The sequence below is a fragment of the Macaca mulatta genome, chromosome 14 (genome assembly GCF_049350105.2).
Source record: "Macaca mulatta isolate MMU2019108-1 chromosome 14, T2T-MMU8v2.0, whole genome shotgun sequence".
Lineage (NCBI taxonomy): Eukaryota > Metazoa > Chordata > Mammalia > Primates > Cercopithecidae > Macaca > Macaca mulatta.
In genome coordinates this window covers 133673847-133696617 of record NC_133419.1, presented here as the reverse complement: position 1 = coordinate 133696617, position 22771 = coordinate 133673847, and the positions used below count along the sequence as shown (strand labels likewise).

Genomic DNA, 22771 nt, shown 5'->3' with positions numbered 1-22771 from the left:
GAGCCTAAGTCCTTAGGGCCCCAGGGAGGCCACTGGTGCAAGTTCCAGAGTCCAAAGGCTGAAGAGCCTGGAGTCCGATGTCCAAAGGCAGGAGGAGAGGAAACAAGAGTGCCCGCCTGGGAAGAGAGTGAGCCAGAAGACGCGGCAAACTTCTCCTCCCCCTTCTTCCTCCTGCCCTGCTCCAGCGGCGCTGGCAGCTGACTAGAGAATGTCCACCCACATTGAGGGGGATCTTTCTGTTCCGGTTCACTGACTCAAATGTCAGTCTCCTCACAGACAGACCCAGAAACAATGCTTCACTAGCCATCTAGGCATTCTCCATCTAGTCAAGCTGACACCAAACATCAACCGCCACAGACTAGCAGCCTCAGAGACACCAGCATGTACCCATACTGCCCGCTATATTCCCTGTTAACCCCTGCTCACACTCCTTGGCTTTCTCATCCCACAAGCCCTCTCTTGCATGCATTTTGGACTCTTGTTTTATCTGTTGTCCCTTTTTGTCCCCACAACTTTGATACTATTTGCTTTCTATTGTTTAGACAATCATCAACATTTTTCATCCACTGGCACAGCTCTTACTTCTTTGTCAGTGCTCTTGTGAGCTGCACTCTGACCCCCAATGTGGGTTTCTTATCACTTCATGGGGTTTGAGATGGGCTAAAGGTAAACCTGTGTGGCTCAGGCTTACTTTCTTAGTCAAGCCTTAGCTTCATCTGTTTAAGATAGTTTACATCTAAGGAACAGGGGCTTAGATTTTCTAACTCTTTGTGGGTAAAGGGTCTTTCATGTATCTCTCATTGACATTCACTGACTGACGCTGTCCCGGCTGAGTAGCAGTATGGCATATGAGACTGCATGCAATCTAGATCCTTCTCCTATGCAAGCAGGCCCAGTTGGTGTGCACTTTGAAAAATGCCTCATAATGTAAAAAGAGCCATGGGTAGAAGGTGATAAAGTGACTAAATTTTCCATTAGGCAAGGTGTGGGAAACTATTTCATAGATAAGGTGACTGTTGAATGGTTTAATCAAGGATGACTCAAAGTTTGCAGTCAGAGAATTTGGGTGGATATCAGGAGTAAGAAGGCATTGCAAGGTTCGCAGGCAAGAGGGGAGAGGTGAGCGAGGTTGCAGAGGTTTTGAAGTGCATGACATGCTTAACAAATATTAAGTGATCCATTCTGGTTATCCTGCATTTAAAGGGGAAGGGAGGAGTCGTTTGGCTGAGGTGTGAGAGGTCTCTGAAGGAAATGTGTACCAGGCCTTAATTGTCTTCTGTGGGATTTCTCTATGAAAGGACCTGCAATTTCCCAAGTGCACATGATGCTGAAACATTTACACTGCGGACTGCAACACATCTTGACTCCCCAGGAGGAGCCAAAAAGGTGATAGAAGGTGGAGGAAATAGCTTCTGCGCCATCTCATCTCAGCCTCTATTGATATTTTTTTTTTTTTTTTTTTTTTTTTTTGAGACGGAGTCTCGCTCTGTCGCCCAGGCTGGAGTGCAGTGGCGCGATCTCAGCTCACTGCAAGCTCCGCCTCCCGGGTTCACGCCATTCTCCTGCCTCAGCCTCCCGAGTAGCTGGGACTACAGGCGCCCACAACCGCGCCCGGCTAATTTTTTGTATTTTTAGTAGAGACGGGGTTTCACCGTGGTCTCGATCTCCTGACCTTGTGATCCGCCCGCCTCGGCCTCCCAAAGTGCTGGGATTACAGGCGTGAGCCACCGCACCCGGCTCTATTGATATTATTGGGTTATTGATAATGGCTTCCGTCTGTGGCAGGCAGAACAAGCTCCAGCCTTTTGTGTGTCTATTTCATGACAGCATTCAGCTTGGCTGACACATAACACGTTACAATCTGGGTCCTGATCATTAGGCAACATAATCAGTTAACAACAAATAAATGTTGGTTTACCGTCAGAGAAATAAGATGTCATATAAATTGGATAGGTGTGCTAAAAACTCAAACAATCATTAGGCTTAAATGAAAAGAAATGAAGCAGGCGCTTCTGTGGTTCATAAGTGTGATGGCTGGGCTCACACGCATGTGTGAGATATGCCACCCTTGAACCTTCTTATGACGTCGGCACATTACCCATCTGATGTGAAAACAACAACAACAACAACAACAACAACAAAAATGAAGCCATGAGTGTGTATAAATGAACCAAAATAGAACAGCATTCCATCATACCTCTGAGTCCTAAGGACTGAAAGGTTTAGAGTTATGCAGTTATGCAGGGGTTTTCACATAAAGTATTACCCTTGCTCCTCAGAAGAACCATGCAAGTTCGGTTCTATTATTATCCTCACTTTACAGCTTGAAGAAACTGACAATTTTAGTAACTATTCAAGGTCACACAGCTAGTAAGCGGTGGAACTGGGCCATAAACCCATATTTCCCTAATTGTACGCTCTTTCGTTTTTGCAAGTAGTCCTTGATACAGGACATAGTACATCCTGGCACTCACAAATGTGAATGTGGAAACTTGAATGTGGGATGCTGGACTCTGAGATCACATTTGTGAGCTTGTCAGCCCAGAACCTCCAGATCCTGAGAAAATTTTAAGTGAAAGATGAGCGGAGTGAAACTGTTAACTCATGCAATATGTGGATTTTGACTAAAGTCACAATAGGGGAATTCTATCAATATAAAAGCCTTGGGATGAGGGGACCGATCGCGAAAGATGGCCACACAGTTCCTTACCTGTTGCCTCACTATATTCCATCTTTCATTTTGCCAAGTCAAAAATACACCAAATGGAGGAACCAAAACTTGACAGTCTTTTTGCATTCATTTATGTAACAATCAGCTCCTAGGTTTTTGTTATTATTTTTCTTCTTTTTTTTTTGAAAGTGACAATATAAGTAATGTAGTATTTTGTTGTTGTTCTTGTTGCAGTAGGTATGTTAGCATTTTTTTTTTTTTTATTTGAGAATGAACAATTTACTGCTAGTTTTAAAACTCATCTACTATGCAATCCTCAACTGGGTATTTTGTGACTGCACTTTGTGCATATGTTTGTATGTGGTTGCATGTAGAGGGTGTGTTTGAGAATGCACCTGTGTATTTTGGAAATCATTATTTATAGCTCTTAATTAAAAAATTTTAAAGGAACTATATAAGCTCAGTTCTTTGTTTTCAAATGTGAACAGCTGAAATTAGATCCCTCTTACACCTTTGCCAGAGAAAAACTGTGCGATATGCATAATGTGCTCTTGTCCCCTCTAGAGAGGTGGGGCTAGAGTGGAAATGGCTAATCCTCTTCACGGGGGATGAATTGGAAATCGAGTTTTGCAAACGAAGTCAGAGATAATTTCCCATCTTCATTATTTATGTAAATCAGTTACTGTATTTTAATTATCCACTGCTTGTATCGTCCACATAAAATGCCTTTCCTTTTATTTAAACTGCAAATAATTGCCAGTAGAATTATTCATTGGAAATTGGAATCCACTTTTTTGATCTCTGGAAAGACTATTAATAATGAATGAGGATGTTATTTATTTGTTACAATTCCACACATGGAAACTGAAGAGGGACTCTGTATACCTCACTTTTCTCCTCTGACAACACCTAAGTAAACTCACCCCAGGAGAAATGCCAAAATGTGGAAAAGCAACGTAAAGATAAGAACAGCTTTCTTTTTTTTCTTCTTTCAACAAATGTAATGCCTACTCATTTCAACAAATGTGGGCCTACTACGGGAAAAGCGTGAAGTCAGGGAGAAAGTTAAGCTAGACATGAATTTTACCTTTCAGGACATAATAAACATTCATAAAATCCTTGACATTTGCAAGCGATATACCCTGAGACCTTCACCAATCCCCATATTCATGAATCTTACTATAGCATATAATTTGCTACATAAAATGCAATAAAATATAACTGAAAAATATAAGTGACCCCTTTGGACCCTTAATGATTCTATAAATACAGAACTCAAGTAATTTATAAAGCTATTAAAATAAATCTCGCCATTAACATAAACTCTATACTAGGCCATCTCTCACTTGAACAATTTTTGCACTATCCAGAGAACTTGCTAAAATAGCTTCATAAATTGCTTTTTCCAGTTTCCGTACAGAATGTATGGTGGACCTTTCATGTCTGAACTACTGCAGAATCTGAATCTTTGCTTTTAAATATTATTTTAAAAAATATATATTATATTAAATAATATAATGTATATTATATTGAATATATATTAAATATATATGTGTGTGTGTATATATGTGTATATGTATACATAAAATTTTTTTTCTGGCCAAAGTCATCACTTGATTGGATCTACTTATTTTTCTCTTCTTTTATATTAGCAACGGTAGAAGCCAATTTTCTTATTAGGAACTTTTTTCCCCTTCCCATTGGAAGAACCAAAGTTTGACCACCTTTTTAGCGTATGTATGGGCTACGCAGATAAACTTGGTAATGGGTTCCCTGGGCCTTCCCAGCTACTCTTACAAACTATAGAAGTCACTTCTGAACTTCAGCCATGGAGTATCGAATGCAAATTTGGGTCTCACAAAAATTAAAATATAATATCCATGATGAAATCTGAAGCCTTTGTAAACAGTCAAAGCACTAACTTCTATAACTACAAATGAGCAAGGTCTGATATACTTAAATATTCACTACGAGGGAGAAAGTGACAGATACTCAAAGGAAAGATACAGGTAAACTTAGCTTCAGAAGCTGCAGGGGAGATTGAGGAAGACTACAGGCAGGAGGCAGCATTTTTCTGGACTTTGAGGATAGGTAAGACTCGGAAATGTGTCACAGACATAGACATCATAGACATTTTGAGTAGAGGAAACAGAATGAGCAAAGGCGTGAGTGAGGAGGCCGGGAGCTTTCATGAGCAAAGTGAATAGTGTAATCCCATCTAACTATAAAGGTAATTTCTCCTCAGTGTAAAAATACAAAAACATGCTTTCCTCTTTCTGGAAATATGGTAAGGTGAGGCAAACACAGAAATAATCCCAGTGTATTTAGAAATACTGTGAAAAATATATTTAAAGTATTTTTAAATGCATAGTGATCTGGCAAGAAAGCAAGGGAAAGTTCAAGAAACACAAAGCAACAAAACAGTATTACTTCAGAAAGGTAAGGTAAGGTGAAGCCAATTCTGCACTAGGACAGTTTCTGATCCCTCATTCCCTAGAGTGCAAATTTGAGGGATTGGGTGTGGATATGAGATAAAGCCTGGGACTTGGTAAAACAGCCAGAGTCCATCCTGGAGCCACAGACCGTAAAGGCAAGATCCTGAAGTAGGTTAAGGGGGAACATGGGCCTTGCAGAAGAAGAGAGTGGGACTACTTGCTTGGGTTGAAGATGTCTCTGGATGGAGGGGAAAGACAGGCTTCTTGGAATCCTTAACTGAAGACTGCTTTCCCATGAGTGTTAATTCACAACTCCTATGTGGCTCCCATAAGTTGTAAGCTTGGACATAGGTTATTGGTAAGACTTTAAATCCTTGGGGAAAACAATGCAAATCTTCACCAAGGGCATGCACTTTAATTGCAGGCATTGCTTACATTTCCACGAATTTTTAAAACATGTAGCTGATCACGTATATGAGGAAACAGACCACCATGAAGAAAAGTCAGTGCTCATAGTATAGTGTAGAAAAGGAACTTTGAAAACTACAGATGGGGTAATGTTTCAAAAGCAGAATATAAAATATGTATATATAGGTATGCGCAAATAAATAAAAATGGCTGTCAGAATATAATTTAGGAATAAGAAAACATTAAAATCCACCAGTAATATTTTTAAGTAACCAAGTAAAACTTCTTAGAAATATGAAGCATAATAAATGAGAGTAAAATTTCAATAGATGGATACAAAACAGATTAGTTTCAGCTGTCCAAAGAATTCATGACTGGAAGATAATCTTAACAAAATAAATACCAAAAATCTAGAATAGAGATTCATAAACTTCCTTGGTTCATGTCACCATTCATGTGTTAGTGCCTCAATAATTTTTTTATAGTACCCCTAGAGCAAAAGAAATACCCGACATTTCTTTTATCAAGTAGTTAGGCTCAAACAACTTAGTTTTAGTATTTTGCGTAGTATACAATGAATAGCTATGTCTCTCTCAAAAATGAAACATTCCCACAGTGTCCCTGTGAATTCACTCTGGTTTCCCAGTATTCCTCGACCTATAGTTTGAGAACCATGGATGTAAAATAAAGAAACAAAAAACAGAAAATGTCAAAGACAACTTAAAGAGACTCCCATGTAGGTCTAACATACGTCTAATTGAAGTTCCAGAAGAAGAAAGGGAAAAGATATGGCAAGAGAATTTTCCAGATTTAACACAAAATTCATAGATTCAGAAAGAACAACAAATTACAAGCAGAATAAATTTTAAAAACTGGGCGTGGTGGCTCGTGCCTATAATCCCAGCTACTTGGGAGGCTAAGGCAGGAGGATCACTTGAGCCCAGAAGTTTGAGGCTGCGATGAGCTTTGATCACACTACTGTACTCCAGCCTGGAGTAAGACCCCATTAACATAGTAAGTCCCCATTTCTAAAAAAATGTTTTTTTGTTTTAAATAGATACAATAAAATACATATCTATACATGCTTTACCAAAACTCTAGAACAGCAAAAATAGAATGACATTAAAAGTAAAGACAGATTAAGAACTGATTTCTTTTGTTTCCTTTCCAAATTTATTTTAAGTTCAGAGTACATGTGCAGGTTTGTTACATGGGTAAATTGCGTGTTGTGGTGGTTTGGTGTTCATATTATTTTGCATTCAGGTAATAAGCATAGTACCCTACAGGTGGTTTTTCAATCCTCACCCTCCTCTCACACACCACCCTCAAGTAGGCCCTGGTGTCTGCTGTTCCCTTCTTTATGTCCATGAGTACTCAATATTCATGGACATAAAGAAGTGAAAACATGTAGTATTTGCTTCTCTGATAACTGATTTCTTAATAGTAGTAATGATTCCTCTTATCCAGAGAGAACCATAAGTATTTTGATATATTTTCTTCCAATTTTTTACCTGTATATGTCAAATGAAATATACACTTTTGAAAAAAGTAATATGCAAAACCATATATACTGTATGAATCTCAATTTATTTTTTATATATATATATTTGTTTTTTTTTTTTAATTGAGTTTCGGGAGGGTGTGGTGGTTCACACCTGTAATCCCAGCACTTTAGGAGGCTGAGGTGGGCAGATCAGCTGAGGTGGGGAGTTTGAGACCAGCCTGACCAACATGGAGAAACCCTGTGTCTACCAAAAATACAAAATTAGCTGGGCATGGTGGCACATACCTGTAATCCCAGCTACTCAGGAGGCTGATGGAGGAGAATTGCTTGAGCCCAGGAGGCGGAGGTTGCGGTGAGCTGAGATTGCGCCATTGCACTCCAGCCTGGGCAACAAGAGCAAAACTCCGTGTCAAAAACAAACAAACAACATTGAGATTCATACAATACACATGGTATTTCTTTTATTAAGTAGTTAGGCTCAAATGACTTAATAGTAATATTTTGTATGATATAAAACAAATAGCTGTGTCTCTCTCAAAAGACATATATATATAAATTGAGATTCATACAATACATATGGTTTTGCATCTTTTCTCGATTGACACAATGTGACTATTTTATTTACCTATTCAACGAATGATTGTCAAATGACGTTTAGGATTTAGTGAATGATTTTAAATAAATAAGATTTAATTGTATGTCAAGATACTATACTGAATACTTTATAAATATTAATTTATTTAATGTTAAGAACTACATGAGACAGTTATTCTTATTTTGCAATGAAGATACTCAGATTTGTTAATTTTAAGCATCAGATGTGGCACTTGATAAATGTTCTTTTGCCTATGTGTTTATATTATATTCTTAATATAAATTTTTAGAAATGAAATTAATGTTCGAAACCCATGTACTTCTAAAGTTACTAATAAAACCAATCTGCTTTCTGGTAAGATTTCACCTAATTAAAACTGTGACCACACCCTCAACCAGACTTTGCCAATATTGAATATAAGAACTAATTTTAGAGGTTGACAACTTCTGATAATATTTTAAGAAGGTTAAAAAATTTACCTCATTTTATCGTGATTGTATTGTGATTGTAACTTCTACATTTACAAGTATGTTTGAATGTTTCTCACATCTAGGCAGTGGTAGTGCTTCTTGTCTGTGATATTTGCTGAATTTTCCCTTGGTGTTTCAGCATTTTTCTCTAAATGCATCGGACAGTAGTATTGTATAATATTTGTGTCATGTATTCTTCAAACATGTATGACTTTTATTTTAAGGTTTCCTGGCATTTTTTCAATCAAATGACTTGTACGTGTATATATTTTTTTCTTTTCTGTTGTGCTTAGATTATCCATTCCCATCCCAAGGTTAGATAGTTATTCACCTATATTGTCTGTAAGTGCTTTAATATTTTATTATTTTGCATTTAACTCTTTAGGCCATCTGGAATGTTCTTTGCCATATGTACTAATGTGAAGATTTATTTTAGTTTTGTTTTCCAAATGTTTAACCTTGCCTGTAGTGCCAACTTCTTCCCTTTTTGTTTCTCTTTAAAGCAATGCTCTTAGTAGTCTCAGCTGACAGACTTCAATTTCTTTCCTCTTTTTTAAAACCCATTGTAGTTTTTAGATCCCACCTCTCCACCAAAACACCTCTTATCTAGTCACCAATGACTTCCCCATTGTTATCTCCACTGGCCAGTTTTCAGTCTTGATGGGATTTGATCTGTCAGCAGTATTGGCACAGCTTAACCACTGTCTCTTCCAGAAACAGACTCATCACCACAACCTCCTACCTCACTGGCAATTCTCTCCTCTCCTCGGCACAGTCCTGCCTCTAGTGCTGTCAGGCCCTAGGCCTCTGCCCATGAGCTTTTCTCTCTATGCTCACTCCCACCCCGATTCCATCCAGACTCACTGCTCCTGACAAAATCTATATATTATGACTCCAGGCTTTATGACTGTAGTCTGTGTCTCTCCCCTGAACTCTAGAGTATATATTAATACAATAGCCTTCTCAACATTTCCACCTAGCTGTCTAAATGAGCAGGCTAGATGTGTCGTAGTCCAAATTAAATTCCTGATCTTTCTAAGGCCACTTTTTGTGAGGTCATCTCAACTCAGCTAATGAAACTTACATCCTTCAGGTGCTCAGACCAAACATTTAGGAGTCACCCTTGACCCTTCTCTTTTTCTCATACTTCACTTTCACGCCTTCAGTAAATCCTGTTGACTCTACTTTCTGCAAAATCTTCCATACCATCTGCACTGCTACTTTGTTCATCATATCTTGGCTAGATTTTAGCAGTAGCCTTCCACTGGTCTTCCCAATTTTAGTCTTGTTTCTTTACAGCCTATTTTTAACCAAGAAACTGGAGTGATCATTTAAAAATGGAAATCAGATCCTGCCATGCCTCTGTCCCGTGACTTCCAATGGCTTGCCGTCTCACTTGGAGTAAAAAGTGAAATCTGGATAATGGTGTAAAAGACTATATGATCCAATCCCCAGCCCACCACAGTCCCTCTCTGGTCCCATTTCCTACTATTTCCCTGCCTTAGTTACTACAGCAAGAGGAGGATTTGGTCTCCTTCATCTCTCTTGAACACATCAACTGGTTCCCGCCTCAGTGGCTTTGCAGTTGCTGTTCTCTCCTGGAAAGCTCTGTCCCAAGATATATGGGTGGGTAACTCCTTCATCTTTTAAAAATCTTTGATCAAAATTACCCTCCTGGTGAGGGCTTCCTCATTATCCTCTTTGAAATTGTATTCTTCCCTCCCTCCTTCCATTCCCTTTCCATACCCACTACATTACTCTTATCATTCTTGTATACATCAGATTCTAATTCTACTCACATTTCATCTCTTTGCACTGATCCTTCTGTCAATTATTGAACTCCTATCATCTGATCGAATCACTAAGATTTTGTTAAACATATTTCATGTCTGGTGTAGAAGGCCTTTCTTATTATTCTTCCTTTATAAAATTCCCTTAGTTATTCTTGGCTTTTTATGCCAGCTTAACTTTAAAAGTACTTCATCATGTTTCCAAAGAAGAAAAGTCAAATTGATTTTTTTATTGGAATTTCATAATACAGGGACATTCATGTGCAAAGAATTAATATCTTTATATCATTCACTCTTCCTTTCCCAGAATGTGGTATGCTTCTTCCTTTATTGAAGCCCATTTTCTTTTTGACATCGGTTTTGTAATTGTATATTTTCTATAGTTCTTACATGTGTCTTATTTAAGTTAATCCTACATGTTGTAGTCTATGCTTTTTTTCCTGCTTTGTTCTATTGTTGCTATTTTATTCCATTATGTAGTTTCAAAAGATTATTTTCAAATAGCTATTTTTTCAAATTTCTATCTATCAGCAACATTGTTCAACTATCTCATTACTGGCAGTAGATTTTCAGTTTATTCCTTGGGTTTTTGAAGTAGACATAATGATAATTCTGTCCCCTTTTCATCATGCTACAATGCCTTGCCTAAAACTTCTGCAGAGTGTTGAATAATAGTAGTAGTCACTAGCCGGTTGGTCTTCCTCTCCTTGTTCACACTGCTGGTTTAAAGTGGATGTCTTTGTCATATTAAGAAAGTATCCTTACATTCCTGATTTACAACGCACTTTTTTGAAAAAATAAGAAAAAGTTGAGAAGTTTGTCTTGTGCTTTTTGTTTCCATCAGTTGAGCTAATATTACCTATTAATTTGATTAATAGATTTTCCAATATTAAACTAAATAGTTGCAGTGGGTGGTTTTTTAAAGACATACTCTTGAATTTAATTTATTAACGTTTAAATGAGGATTTTGCATCTATGTTCGTAACTGTGTCTGTTCTATAGTTTTCATCTTGGTACTATCTTTTATCCAGTGTTGGAATGGGCACTTCTATGAAATAAATTAGGAAGCAATTTGTCTTCTTCCAGGATAGAAGGCAGAATGTGAGTATAGTCATGTATGTAGAGGTGTGGACTTACATATAAATGCACATAGATATTTTCATGGAGAGTATACACTGCTAAGAAATTTGACAGAATTTATTGTTAAAAACGACCTGGTTCCGAAGCCCCAAAACTTTTTTGATAGTTTATTGATTGTCTTTCTCATGATTGTTGGTGTATTTTGGTGTTCTACCACTTTAGAAAAAATCTTGAGAGTTTTTTGTGGTTTTCCAGTAAATCGCCTATTTCTATTTAATTTTCAAATGATAAATGGAATTGTATGTAGCATTTTCTTACGATTTAAAGAATATTTTCTAAATCTGTTCATTACCATTTCTAGTTCTGCTCATTTTTATTTTTTCTATTTATCTTGTTAGTTTTCAGGAAACTTGCTTAATTGATATTAATTTTTTCTTTCTAACAGTGAAGAGTTTAAGATTTGTTTACTACCATTTTGATAAGTTTTGTTTTTTTTTTTTGTCCCCCCGCAAAAATGGCTTCTATTTTAGTTTGCCTTTGATCCCATATTAATTTAGGAAGGTGATTTTTAATTTCTTGCTTATTAAGTTTTTGTTATTGTGTTTAAATTACTATTCTTATTTTTCTATTCTTATTGTAATGTGGTCAAAAAATGTGATCAGTGTGATTTCTACTACTAAGAATTTATTGATGCTTTTTTTGTGATATGGTAGATTAGGTTTTATAAGGTCCATGGTCACTTGAAAATAAGGTACTTCTCTAATGTAGTGAAGGCAAGTTTTTAAATTTAGCCTGTCAATTACGTTATCAAGTTATCTATATCCTTATATTCATTGGAGGTCTATCTTATATTTGAGAGTGTTAAAGTCTCCCATAATAGTACTACTGCTAATTTTGCCTCATACTGCCAACAGTTTGTTCGCTTTACTTTCTATACTGATTTTTATATTTTTTAATAATGGTTCTTGAAAATTACCTGTTCATTAACAGATATACCTATTTTCACTGTCATATTTGGCATCTATAAAGTTCCCTCACACTTTGAATTCACTTTGACTCATTATTTCTAACCTTGCTTTCTGTTATGTTTTTGGAGAATGTGAACATGGCAGCCTCCAGTGTTGACTCATTCTGAGTCTCTTCCTCTTTCTACCATGTGTGAGGGAGAGACCAGGGAGTATCCCCATCTAACAGAGAAGTCACCATTGGCATCTGCTCTCTTGCTGTGTTTCTTTCCTGATAACAGCATTTGCTGAGCACATTTGTGGAAGGAGGACTTTGGCCTCCTTGCGTGGTTTTCAGGTTTGTGTCGGCATCGGGGGCCTGGAGCAGAGGAGGAGAGGGGGTGCAGCTTTCTCTTTCCTTCTGAGCCCATCCAACTGCACCTTCACTGTTTTACCATGAATGCATCTTCAACCTTACCAATGCGCAGAAGTTGCTCCCAGATTCTAGCATAGAGAGACAGAATAGAAAAAATAGAGTATCTCTGCGTCTACTTTTGGGAAGTTGTTGTATGAGTATTTTTTTTCCTTTTTTTCCTGCAGTATCTCAACAAACATTTTTGTAGAAAGTTGATAGAGATAACATCAGGAGCTGCTAGTTTGGTTAAAAAAAAAATCTGCTACTGAAATGTTTCCAAAAAGATGTGGTATATTCAGTCAGCACTGTATTTTAAGAACTCTTATCTGGTCTGAGTGTAACAGAGTGCTCAACTAAGATAATTTCAGCTGTCCAAGAGATGTTGTCAGTCTCTGGTTTTGGGAATGGAACAAGAAGTAAGTAGACAGAGATGCATTATGAAGACAGAATCTATACTATGGAAAATAAGTGGATTTGTATATATGTATAAAGGTGTGAACTGGGACTTGGGTGGAAAGAACAAAAGTATGTGAGGAGTCTAAATCAATGCTCAACTTCCTAGCACAAATTAACGAAAATATTTGCCACATTGCCAGAGGGAGAGCACTTTCTTAAAAGAAAATAATTATTGTTATACAGGAAAAGGCCTTTATTTTATTTTTAACAAATGCATAGGTAAGAAGTAAAATGCAGTGTGAAAATGAATTAAAGATGAAAAATATGAAAAATAGTTAAATCAAGGAGATGAATGTATTAGTGTTTACTATTCTCTATTTTGTTATGTACAGAAAATTTTATAATAAGCATTTTAGGAAAGGGAAAAAAATCACCCAGGTTGGGACCTACCGTCTTGAGGTGCTGTAGACCCCTACTCCATGTGATAATACAGAGGTAGCCCTGAAGACGCAGGACTAGACCTCCCCTGACCAAACTGGGAGGTGTCTCTGTTGTTGGGTGTTGTAAGGATAGAAGTTGTTGGAGCTATTACATGCTAAGGCAGAGTTCTTAGCATAAAGCCACTTTCTAAATATGTAACATTTGGCAATTTGAATAACAGTGCTCAACTAACAGGGCTGTTGTAGGGATGGAATGCTATAACTAAGATAAAGCCCTGGATCACAGAAGTGCTCAACAGATGCTGCCATCTTTCACTACTGTGGAAGGGCAGTGTACCTCCAGCACCCCAAGGAGACCATGAAATAGCCTGTGGGTCAAGCAAAGCCAAGTGTATTGCTTCCTGTGATACAGAAGACCACTGCCTTTTTAGCACTGTCTGAAAAGGAAGGATAAAGATGGGATATTTATGTGATTTGGAGGGGTCTGGTTTAAGGTAGGTGTTTCTGTGAGGAGGTCTGATTGGGACTGGGCCAAAGTTGTGATATAATAGTTCAGGATTGGTGGACTCAGGTGAGGATTTTGGAGCAAACCTCAGAGTAAACAACTGGATGATTCCAGCTGAACAATCTATCCTTCTAAGAAGGAAGCTATTTACTCTGATGAAGAGATGTGGAGTAGTCAATTATCGAGATCAATGAATTTTCAAAGTTATTTCCAACTGAATCTTCTGGGTCAAGAATTTCCTGGAATAGTCATGTCATGTTAACACAGAGTATCAGATAGGAAAATCATGCTTTATGGACTATAAGCTGTTTGGCTGTAGATAATTTCAGCTCATAGGGGAGATTATAGTGTAGATTGTTTCTGTTTTGTTTTAGTATTTGTGGCATATTGCTACCTCTGCAGCAGATGCACACATTGTTTTGTAAAGTTTAATTAAGCTTATCATTCATTTCGCAATATGTATTAAAGACCTTAAAATAATCTTTTAACTAGTAGTTTTATTATCAGCAATCAGTCATTCAGAATCATCAAAGACAGGAACAAAAGATGAACAAAGATGTTTATCACAGCATTTTTAGAATAGAAAATACAAGGTAAACAAAGTGACTTTAAATGGGCAAACAGAAAATAAATTATGATTTAGCCACAGAATGGGACACTGTGTGTAACTAGGACAAATTGTGTTTTTTAGAAATAGTTAATGATGTGGAAAAACTCTCTCCAAATTAAGTGAAACTAGGACATAAAACTGTATAAAATTATAGTACCTATGACTAAATGGAAATATTGCAAACTTTTATAAGTGGTTATATCAGGGTTATAAGATTACAGGCTAATTTCATATTTTCTTGTTGTTTTTCTGTATTTTCTACAAACATTTAAAGTAAACTTTCTTCTTATCAGAAAATAAACACCATTTTAATAATAATGATACAATGATTGGAAGGGTGGTGGAGATGCCCTCCAAGGAGAAAAGGAGCTTGTTTGTGTTTGTTCCTGCAGCAAATGATGCAATTGAGGCAGGAAGCCCAAGCAAAGGGTCCTCTTCAAACAGGGAGACTTGGTTGGGGTTCACTCTGGTTCCGAACAACGAATCCTCTCTCATGTTAATAAGGATTAGCAGGTTACAATATAGGAAATGGCTCTTGCCATCAGAAAAACTGAGTATCTCTGTGTTAGCTCATTTGCGTTGCTATTAAGGAATATCTGATCCTGGGTAATTCATAAATAACAGAGGTTTAATTAGCTCATGGTTATACAGGGTGTACGAGAAGCGTGGTGTTGGCATCTGCTTGACTTCTGGTGAGGATCTCAGAAAGCTTCCAATCATGGCAGAAGGCAAAGGAGAGCCAGTGTGTCACATGGTGAAAGAGGGAGCCAAATAGAGGGGGTGGAGGTGCCACACTGTTTTAAACAACAGCCTCTCTCATGAACTCATTACCACTCATCACTGTGGAGAGCACGCCAAGACATTTAGGAGGGGTCTGTCCCCATGATCCAAACGCTTCCCACCAGACCCCACCTCCAACACTGGGAGTCAACATGCACCTTGGAGGGGACAAACATCCAAACTATATCAATCTTTCAGGATGCTTGCACCATAAATAACACTGAGAATTCCACAACCACTCCGCAAAGGTGTTTATTCCTCTTTGGTTCATCATCGCTTCCTGTCTTTAACAGATCTGCTTTTCCAAGGAATTTCCAAGGAATCCCAACTACTAAAGGAGTCCTTTGAGGACTTCTCATTAGGACTTCTTTTCTCCATTTTGGGAGCTTCTATGACCACTTGTTGCCAGGAGCCTAACAGGGTCCAGAGAATTTCAGTGATTTGCCTGCAGATGCATTGTAGGCAGAGCTCTCTGGGTTATCTCCTATCTAGGGAAAGAAGCTTGGAGTTACTGTCCACTCTCAGTTATCTGCAGCTAGCTCACATGACCAACAGATGCCTATTGTCAGGTGGAAATCCCTCAGAACTTCATTCTTTCTGCCTAAAATTCCAATTGCTAAAACTGAAGACAAGAATAAGATAGAAAAACTCTAGAATGAGGCAATTAAAATGATCAAAGGGATGATTGAGTACTGAATAATAAAGTTAAAATTCTTCAGGATGTAAAGATAAATTCTGAAAGAGCATGAATGGTTATAAGATCATGAAAGGCAAATAGAAGCCCATTTCTCAATTCTGGAGAACACATTTGAGAGTGTAAGTTGAAATCTAAAGGAAGTAAGAGGAAGAGTAGAGGTTCCTTGGATGGCACAGTGGAGAAGGAAGAAGGAAGTAAGGCACTTTGTACACACTGTCTCATTATATGACATGCCATTGGAGCATTTTGTTCTAGTCCCAGTTCTGCTACCTGCTATTTTCTGGTGATATTGAATGAGATTCTTCATTCTAAGCCTCAGATTTCTTAGATGTAGAATCAGGATTTTAATTATTTGGATTTGACAATACTTTCTGATTCAAAAAGCTTTCGTTTTATTTTGTAATACAAAAATCATAAATACTTTATTATTAATACATTATTTTTGAAATGTTATACAGACTGGAAATATGAGAAAGTTTGAGAGTGTTTGTATATATTTCCTGGTGACATAATAATTATTAAAAGGAAATTAGTGGCTGGGATCAGTGGCTCACACCTGTAATCCCAACTACTCAGGAGGCTGTGGTAGCAGAATTGCTTGAGCCCAGGAGTTTGAGGAGCCATGTTCGCAGCACTGCACTCCAGCCTGGGCGGTAGAGCAAGACCTTGTCTCTAAAAACGGAAATGAGTGGTTCCTAGCAAGATGCTCAACTAACATGGCTAAGGCTTACTCTCCCAGGACTCCTCTCCACAGTGATAGAGAGGTGGGGCAAGGGTTTGAACTGGCATTTATATATATATATATATAATGTCTTTGGCCTGAGAAAAAAATGGCCTAGTATGGCATTAAAGAAAAACCTAGAAAAAGAACTATGGAATTCTTGCCCCATATCTTCGTGTTTAATGGTGAGTCCCACAACACACTTATGAAAACTCAGATCCCTGGTACAGGATCTCTCAGGTATGAAACCAGTGAACGTCTAAAGCCCTTTGTTTGCAGGGAGTGAACAATACAACAACAACAAAAACCCAAACTTATCCCCAAGGTTATGAATTATAATCCAAGTTATCTCTTCCAATAACAAAAAGTGAAGTTGGCCAGGTGTGGTGGCTCATGCCTGTAATCTGAGCACTTTGGGAGGCTGAGGCAGGTGGATCATGAGGGCAGGAGTTCAAAACCAGCCTGGCCAAGATGGTGAAACCCCATCTCTAGTAAAAATACAAAAAATTTAGCTGGGCGTGGTGGTGGGTGCCTGAAATACCAGTTACTAGGGAGGCTGAGGCAGAGAATTGCTTGAACCCGGGAGGTAGGGATTGCAGTGAGCCGAGATTGCACCACTGCACTCCAGCCTGGACAACAGAGTGAGACTCCATCTCAAAAAAAAAAAAAGTGAAGTCCTGCCTGAAGAATTGTTTTGTGCGGTGCTGAGTGGCTGACTGCACTTTCCTGGTTCCTGACCTCCACCTCCCCTTGTCCCCAGAGCGTTTGAGGCTGAAAGCATGAGTCCGGCCTTTCAGAGTGAGCTCTGCCTGGCTGTGTAGCCAAACTCCCAGAAGAAAACAAACTTACAAGACTTTTGAAAAGTATGAGTATTTCAAAGGAAATATAAAATGCAAAACTATAGATTCCAAAGACAAAAACTACTAAAACAGCTGGGGTAAAAAATTAAAATTAGTTTGAAAAACAAACAAAACAGATAGAGGAAGATAGCAATTTGACTCAAGAACAAGGAAACATAAAAAAGATCCAAGAAGAATATTGAGTATGAAGACTATAATACTCAAATTAAAAAACACAATAGATGGGATAAATAGAATGAACACATCTGAGAGACCAATTAATTCATTGTAACACCATATTGAGTACATCTTCAACATGACAGAAGAGAAGAAAAACAATGGAAGATATATATTTTAAAGCTGAGAAATGTGAAGGATAGAGATAGACATACTAGTATCTGAAAAATGGAGATCTCAGAAGGACAGAATTGTTTTAACAATGATGAGAAGATATTTAAAATATATTTCTATGAATTGAAAAATAGATTATACATAGAAAATGTTCAAAGAATGCAAAAGGGAAAGGAAAAACCTACATCTGGAAACATACAATTTGAGAACACTAAGTCAGAGAAAAATTCAAAAGCTTACAGAGAAAAAAGACTAAACATCAAATTAATAATAGATTCTTCCATAGAAACAATGGATGCAAAAAAAGCACTTAAAACTTTAAAGCTTAGATACGGGCACATTTTTACTTACATATGAGGGAGGGCATAAGAAAAATATTCTTACGAGATCTCAGAACTTTTGTCAGAATCTCAATTGATTAATTAAATGATTTTATGAAATATTGAAATAATAGGCAAGGCTCTGGGAGTTCTTACAAGAGCTACATGAAATAAAGGTGGTCAAATACCTTGTTCAGATTTTTTGTTTTAGTTTAAAATAGGAAGGTAAAATAGTAGAGGAACTAGATGGAAGTCTAGACCTGGACTATTTAATATGATATGCACTAGCCATTTGAAATGTAGCTATTCTGAATTAAAATTGCTAACTGTGTAAAGTACATACCAGAGTTCAAAAAGCTGTTATAAAAAACATACACTTTTCACTAAACTTTTATATTAACTGCATATTGAAATGATATATTGAATTTTTTAGTTAAAATACACAATTAAAATTAATTTTGTTTGTTTTTACTTTCTTTAATGTGTTCACTAGAAAATTTAAAATTTCACATGTAGCTTACATTTGTGGTTTTAATTTTAATTGGAAGGTACTGATACAGATGATCCTTCCATGATGGAAGTTAGAAAAGGGGGCCCTAAAGTTCTAGTCTTATCACGTCTAATCTTGTGGCTCTGAAAACAAACAAAATAAAAAACTAAAGATAAAAAGTCACATAGGAAACGTAGAAAATGGCAAATCATAAATTAATGTGACAAAATCAAGAATTAAAATAAATATAAATGGACTTATTTCATATTGGAAGATGAATTTTGATAGATTTGATTAAAAGATACAGATGTAGACTCTGTAAGAGAGGTAAAATAGCACAGATATGAGAAAGTTAAAAGTAAAGAATGAGAAAATGGATGTGTCAGGCAAATACTAATTAAATGAGCTGAAATTCTTATATTAATGTCAGATAAAATTTAAGACCAAAAAAATTTGTCAGTATTAGAGATGCAATAGGTCATTATATAAAAATAAGTCTGACAAATAGTTCAATTTATTCAAAATATATTGCAATTTTAATCTCATGTATGAGATTAAAAACATGTATGAGAAATATACATGAATGAGAAATAAACATGTACATTATATATGTGTTATATATATATTATATATACAATAGAATAGCTTCAGAATGCATAAAGAAAAAGTGATAGAACTGTAGGGAAAATCTACCACCATAGTGAGAGATATCAACACACGTCTCTTGATAATTGACAGATCAAGCAGCAAGGTTAAAGGACACCAAGCAATATATTTAAGAAGCCTGACCTAGTTGTTTCATATAGAGTTCTACACCCGATAAACAGAAATGGTAGGTTTTTCTCAACCACACATAAAATATAAAACATGATCATGTATATTTGTCCATAAAATGCCTCAACTAGTTCCAACAATAGGTATTATACAGACTATGATCTTTCACAGTAGTATTAATTTGAAAGCTAATGCCAAAAAGAGAAATTATAAAATACCTGCATGTGTAGACACTAAAAACATATTGATAAATATATATTTTATTATGATATAAATTATTATGAAAATTTGAATATAATATCTAGAATTAAATGATAATAAAAATCCTGCATATCAAAACTTGTAGGATTAGCAAAAGCGGTGCTTCAAAAACTTTATAGGCTTAAAGAATCTATAAATAAGAGAGAGGTTACAAACCCTCAAAAAAATGAGCTAATTTTTCAGCTTAAGAAACTAGAAAAGGAATGATAGAATAAGCCTACAGGACTCTGTAACTGCTTGTGATCAATTAGTTGTAAACATCATTGCACTTGTACCAGCTCCTACATGGTTTTGTAGACAAGTCCTATTAAGAACTTATAGGACAAATTATTCCAATATTCCAATTTTACATAAACTTTTCTGAAAGTACAAAATAAATGAAATTTTCTCCAACTCTTTTTAAAAGGAAAATATTACTCTGTTACTAAAACCAGATTAAAAAAAGACAAAAATAAATAAACTACAAAGGAAAATTACTGCTTCATTTTACCCTGGGATATAGAAGCAAAATTTCTAAACAATATTAACAAATTGAGTTTTTCAGTGTATTTGAAAAGAAAAATCATACTATCCCATGATCAAATTGTTTACTTTTTCTAGGTATTCAATAATTATTTATTATTAGAAAATTCATGATATAATGTATCACATTGGCAGAGTAAAAGACAAAAAGCTACATGAATATCTCAGTAGATATATAAAAGGTGTTGAATAAAATGTAATACCCATTGATAATTATGAAAAAAATACTATTAGGAAATTAGGAATATTTGAGAGCATCTTAAACCTGGTAAAGAGTGTATTAGGGTTTTGCAGAGAAACAGAACCAGTAAAATGTGTGTGTGTTTATGTGCGTGTGTGTGTGTGTGTGTGTGTGTATTTATGATTTATTATAAGACTTAAGAAACTAGAAAAGGAAATAATAGGCTCATGCAATTATGGAGTCTAGAAAGTTCAAAATCTACAGGATGGGCCAGCAGGCTTGAAAACCAGGAAGAGCTCATGTTGCACATGAAGTCTGAAGAATTAGCTCTTGCTCAGGGGAGATTTATCTTTTTGTTCTCTTCAGGCTTTCAATTGATTGGCCGAGGCCCACCCACATTATGGAGAGAAATATGCTTTACTCAAAGTCCACCAGTTTAAATGTTAATGTCTTCCAAAACACCCTTACAGAAACACCGTGAGTAGTGTTTGACTAAATATCTGAGGGCCTTTTGGCTAGGCTGACACAAAATTAACCATCAGGAAAGAGATAAAACAAACAGACAAACTAAAAAACTTAGGAAAGAATATCATATCAAATGGAAAATGTAAGAAGCATTTGGTTTAAAATTTGGTTGAGATCAAAAAGTTGACTATCAGCACACATGTCCAAAATTGTGTTTACAGTCCTATTCAGTACAATGAAACAAGAATAAAAAAATTAGAAGCGTATGAATTAGAAATGAGGAAATCCTTGCAGATGACTTAATTATTTACATAGAAAAAACAAAATAGTAGGCAAATTATTATAAATGTATGCATCTGTTGCGGGTGTGTGTGGGGTGGGGGTTGGAAGAATGACCGGGTATAAATACAGAATATAAAATGTCAGCTGCCCTTTTATACACCAGTAGCTAACAACTAGAAAACACAGTGAAAAAGAATACATCATTTACAATAGTATCAGAGAATACCAAGTACCTATAAATGAATCTGTCAAAAGATGTGCAAGATCTCCATAAAATTATTTTATCTAGAAATATTAAAGAAGACTTAAATGCCTGACAAAAATACACTATATTTATGAATGAAAAGGTGTATTATATAAATATCAATTCTCAAATGCACCTAGACATTGAGTCAATACAATTCAATCAGAATGTCAGCAGGTTATTTAATGAATCTTAGTAAGATTTTTCTAAAAATCTGTATATTTGAATAAAGGACACAATAGAAAAAGATGAACTATAATGAGACACTTGCCCTACCAAATATCAGGATTCATTAAAAAGGCGTGATAATTAAAACAATGTGCTACTGGCAGAGGGATAGACAGATTAACTGATGGGATTGAATAGAACGTCCCAACACAGACCCGTGCATACATAAAACTTTCATGTAAGACAGACATGACATGTCAGATCAATTAAACAATTAAAATTACAATACTGGATATTGACCAGGCATGGTGGCTCACGCCTGTAATCCTAGACTTTGGGAGGCAGAGGTGAGCAGATCACCTGAAGTCAGAAGTTCGTGGCCAGCCTGGCCAACGTAGTGCAACCCTCTCTACTAAAACTACAAAAAATTAGCGGGCTGTGGTGGTGGTCACCCGTAATCCCAGCTACTAGGGAGGCTGAGGCAGGAGAATCGCTTGAACCTGGGAGGTGGAGGTTGCAGTGAGCCAAGATTGCGCCACTGCACTCCAGCCTAGGTGACAAGAGTAAGACTCCATCTCAAAAACAAAACAAAACAAAACAAAACTGGATATTGACAAGGAAAAAATACAAAGTGAGATTTCTACCTCACATGATAAACAAAAATCAACTTTAGATGGATTAAGAACTTATATAAAAAGATAAAACCTTGTTAATAGAAAATATGAGTGAATATGTTCTGAACTACAGGGCACTTTTTTTTTAAGACACAGAAAACAGTTTTTTTTTTTTTTTTTTTTTTTTGAGATGGAGTCTCGCTCTGTTGCCCAGGCTGGAGTGCAGTGGCTGGATCTCAGCTCACTGCAAGCTCCGCCTCCCGGGTTTACGCCATTCTCCTGCCTCAGCCTCCCGAGTAGCTGGGACTACAGGCGCCGCCACCTCGCCCGGCTAGTTTTTTGTATTTTTTAGTAGAGACGGGGTTTCACCATGTTAGCCAGGATGGTCTCGATCTCCTGACCTCGTGATCCGCCCGTCTCGGCCTCCCAAAGTGCTGGGATTACAGGCGTGAGCCACCGCGCCCAGCCCACAGAAAACATTTCTATAATAATATTGTAAATTTAACTCAGTTATTTCAGTCCCTAGTTTTATACCCAAGCAAAATTGATGCACTTGCACAATAAACAAAATATTCATGTGGGTTTAAAGTAGTACCGTTCACAATTGCAGAGCTAGGGAGCAATTCAAATGCCCATCATCACGTGAATGGCTGAACAAACTATGGCTTATTCACAAAATGGAAGAAGCAGTCAAAACAAATATGGTAGACAAAATCAATGACTTTTAGTAATATAATAAATTCCAAATTATAATGTATATTGTATGCCCTAAAATCATATGAAAAAGATGCAATGACAT

General features: G+C 36.6%; 1 protein-coding gene and 1 non-coding gene across 3 annotated transcripts in view; both read left to right on the top strand.

The window, feature by feature from the left end:
• Nucleotides 1-22771, top strand: part of OPCML (opioid binding protein/cell adhesion molecule like) — a 1159533-nt gene that overhangs the window by 100727 nt on the left and 1036035 nt on the right. The gene's annotated exons all lie outside the window — the stretch shown is intronic.
• LOC114672556 (small nucleolar RNA U13) lies at nt 2007-2108 on the top strand. The gene has a single exon (XR_003722962.2). It is a non-coding gene; the product is annotated as a small nucleolar RNA U13 (small nucleolar RNA).